This window comes from Thalia democratica, chromosome 4 (genome assembly GCF_965202585.1).
Source record: "Thalia democratica chromosome 4, ktThaDemo2.hap1.1, whole genome shotgun sequence".
Taxonomy (NCBI): Eukaryota; Metazoa; Chordata; class Thaliacea; order Salpida; family Salpidae; genus Thalia; species Thalia democratica.
In genome coordinates, this window is record NC_139168.1 from 25793731 (window position 1) to 25798210 (window position 4480).

At 22.1% G+C, this 4480-nt stretch overlaps 1 long non-coding RNA gene across 1 annotated transcript; it reads left to right on the forward strand.

Moving 5' to 3' along the window:
- The first annotated feature begins 544 nt into the window (after nucleotides 1-544).
- Nucleotides 545-2629, forward strand: LOC145835204 (uncharacterized). Its single transcript, XR_014369842.1, has 3 exons — nucleotides 545-578; nucleotides 2119-2232; nucleotides 2549-2629. It is a non-coding gene; the product is annotated as an uncharacterized LOC145835204 (long non-coding RNA).
- Nucleotides 2630-4480: the final 1851 nt, after the last annotated feature.

Here is a 4480-nt window from a genome sequence, read left to right on the forward strand (position 1 = left end):
ATTTGAAAAAAACTGGAAAAACTTGGAATTATTAACTAAAATTACTTTAAAACTTTACATTTTAAACAAATTGTACATGAAAATTAAAAACTTTTATTTGACACAATAAATCTACCATTTAAATACTTTTTTTTTTGTCATCATCAAACATATTTATATTAAAAAACAAACTTGAAGTAGCTTTACATTTTAATGCTTTTATGCTGTTTAACACAGTTTTTACCTTAAACTTAAGTTTAGACTAAAATTAGATTCATAAACAAGTACTTAAAAAAAACCTGGAATAAATTTTAAAAACCTGGAGAAAACTGCCAAAAGTCTGTGGCAACCCTGTGTTGACCATGTGTCTTTTTGTAATGAATACTAACAGTTTTTTTTTTTTAATATAGTAATTAGTTTTTAAGTTACTTATTAAAATATATCATAAAGACCTGCTTCTCTGTAGGTAACAACAGTAGAAGTCTTTCTAGAAGATCCACAACTATTAGAGGGTTTACTACCTATAGATGTTTCAATACCCAAAAAACAAAAAAATAAGAAGTATCTGAAATCGTGGAAATCGGTTTTTGGGTTCAAAGGTATGTTTACCAATGCTTAAGTTTAGTAATTTTAATGTATAATACAAAGTTAAATGTTTATTTCTTACAAGTCAGAAACTAAATATTTTCGATATTTTTCTACAATTATGCAATACCTAGCCTTTGTTTTTTTAACATTTTACTAGAAAGAAATTCTAAAGCTATTTTTAAAGCATATTTAAGCTATTTACTTTTTGCTTTAATAATTAATTATTTTTTACTTTATATTTTATTTTGATGTTTAGTAAATAATTATTTTTTATGAAAATTCCTATTTACTTTATACTTAACAAATATTTATTCTTTTGTACTTTTAAATATTTTTATCTAACAACTAAAGTTGACTTAACTGTTTTTCATACCTAATTCAGTTTGGTTATTCAAAAACTTAGTAAAACATCTCTCAGTTCATTATCAGTAAAACATCAGTTAAACATTGTTAAACACATATTTGAACACTTTATTGGTTTTTTATATATATTTCAATTATGCAAAAAAAATACGTAGTTGTAAATTTATATAAAAGCTTGCTTTAATTACAACAATAGCACTGATGATTTTAATCATTGAAAAAAATACCATAAGGAGTAATTTACTTTTATTTAGTATTTGGTCTCGTATTTTGCATTATTAGATAACCTACCGGTTGTTTATTATGTACTATTTTCTTTTTAGAAACAAATTACATATCATAAATTAACTGTTTTTTTTATGTTTTTTAAGAGTATATTCTTGTTTTTGAAAGAGAAAATAACACTAAACATGAAAAGCGAAAGACAAACCATATGCATTCATTAACAAAATAATTTTTAGCAAAATTTTAAACCAACCAAATATTATAACTAAGTTAAATTTATGACACAAACAGGAGTAGTAAAAAACTTTTTCTGACGATTTAAAATAATTTTCTAATATTTTGAAACATCTTTCTAAAATAAACTTTTCTAAACTTTCTAAAATTTTAAAAATTAACAAGCACAGCATATTTTTCAAATTCAGCTGAACGTAAAATAAACTGTACTACTACTTTGTCATAAATATTATAAATAAAATCAAAATTTAAATTTATGTTTACATTTGTAATAAACTTTAGCTTACTTAGGAGTACATAAAGTTTTTTATTTCATGTACAAAACAGCTGTCTGATCTATTGTTTTTATATAATTAGAAAAATATTCTTGTATATATGTATATACATACATATATAGAACTAAAATGCACAAAATAAACTTTTGCTTGGGACAGCTGTTTCTAAGATAAACAATGATTTGCATGCTGAACGTATTGGTAATTTGCTTAACCATGGCTGTATGCAATTTACTATGCTTATTATGCACAAAGTTTTAAAAAGTTTAGTTTTAAATAACTATTCACTTAATATAAATTAACATCAACAACTTTTTATTATACATATTTTATATCAGTCAAAGTTAGTATAAAAGTTTTTTTTATATTGTAATAAATTAGATCTATACAAAAATATTAATGTAAAGCAAGACAGCACTTTTACTTTTTTTGTTAATAAGTATTTTTGTAAAAGGTCAACGAAGTTAACATTATTCTTCAAAGAGGTAAAGTAGAACATTTTCATTTGAGATATGCAATTAACAGACTTAAAGAGATCTCAAAAAAATCATTTACATACCAAACTCAAGTAAGTGAAGTTTGGATGATTTTAAAGACTTAAATTGTATTTTAGCTATTATTTAATCTGTATAAACTCAACTTGATTATAAAAACACTTTAGCACAAATTTATTTTTTAATTGATTTATGAACGCAAATATGATATTCATTGTATCAAACATAATTAACATGTTTTGTATGAGCTAGTTGTATTAAAATTAGAAAATAATGTTTTTCATGTATTTAATTAATATTAATGAAATTTGTTGTTTATATGTTGAATTGATTTTTAGATAATGTTATAAATTAAGTTTAAAATAATAATTTTAATTAATTATTTCATAGCTACTCTTTTGAATGAACCTAAATATCGTACTGAAGTCAAAGAGGAGTATAAAAGTGTAGCGTTTTCTAACAAAGCAAAGGTTAAGCTTCTTAAAAGTTCTTGTGTATATTCAACTTAATTTGTTAATATCTAAACATAACAGTTTATTTGTTGTTTGTAAAGAGGATGTATAACATTCCATATTATCAATATCTTATTTTATATCTACTTCTATACTAATACACGATAAGAAAATATGAACATGCAATTTATTACAATAAAAGTAAAGTTTTCAATAATTTATGTTATATTTTAGTCTTCATTAATTAATTGCTATACATTCTTCAAATTGTTATAAAGTTTTATAAAATTTAATTTAATCGTAAGTTTAATTGATTAAAAATTTTATTTTTAGGTTAAGTGACAATTGATTAAAGGACTAAATATTAAAAAACAATTTTTATGTTAATTAAAACTGTTTTTTATTAGAATTAGAAATAAACTAGATTAATGATACTTAAAATTTTTGGTTAACTTATCTACTTATACATTTCAATGTTTTTGAAAACATTCTTTTAAATGTAGTGTAAAATGTATAATATTGCTTTTAATAACAAACACTGGTTTGGTTTTAAATTTATTATTTGTATCTTTTTAAAACTTTAACCATAGCTTGTTTTTTACAGGTCAAATACATTTTTATAACATTTGTTCAAACCTTTATCAGTGAAGTAGATAGCAGAATGTCAAAAAGTTTGGATTTTATAGCTCAATATGATGTTGTAAACCATGTTAGTTGTTTATTAATATTTTATTACTCGAGATGTTGTTAGTATTTAATAAATAAGACAAATTGAAACAAAAATAAAAGTTTTAATTTTTTTAGGCGTTAAAAAATAGGACACCAGATATTGAACGTTTTATACAACATGAAAAAATTAAACAGTTATTTGATATTAATGATAGAGAAACGATTATACAACAATATAGAAGTCTGCCTCAAAATTATCAAACAAATTTTGGTTAGCTAATAGAAGACACTGTTAATATTACCTACTTACTTACGTTTTAAAGGTTTTAATCATTTCCTAAAAATGTTAGATTTTTGTATAATACATTTTAAAACGACATATTTTTTTTTAATTAAAATAGTAACATGCTTATACTAGAATACTTTTTTATATACATTTTATGAAAGATAAATACTTAGTTTTTTTATAAACTTTTATATTTACAGAAAAAGCTACAGATGTGAAACTTTGGATAAGTAATCCTAACCAATAGGCACACCTCTCTAAGTTAATGCTGAAAATGTGCACAATCCGTTTTAGCAATGCTCAAATTGAACGTGATTTTTTAGTGATGAATTACACAAAAATAAGCGACAGTATAACATGAGTAATGCCTTGCTAAACGCCTTAATGGTAATAAGGTATGCAAATTATAAAATATTTAGTTTTATGTTATAAAATGTTTTACCATAATAATAATAATATAGTAAGTTTTGTCAACTTAGAATATACAATTTTACCACATCTGTTACGAAATACTAATTTTGGAAGACTTTTAGATCCTCATAGTTACATATTTAATTTTTGTTATAAATTTATAAACAATATTTTAACAACAATGAATCTATTAGAAGATTTTAGTTGTAAATGGTGAAAAAAAACAAATGGAAATGAAATATATTGAGTTTTTATTTAGTTATCCTAAACTAAACGGTGTAAGTTATAAATAGTTCGAAAAGGTATACCTTTAGTTTTATTTAATTATGTAATGAAACTAACATTTCATTTTAGTATTTTAAAGCTTGTGAATAAATATGGAATTTTTTGTAACAATAAAATTTTTTCCAAAACATTTTTCATTATTTTCAAAACATGCTTTTCCAAAACAATTTTTATAAATCTTAAAACAATTTTCTAAGACAATAAACAATATTGTTTACT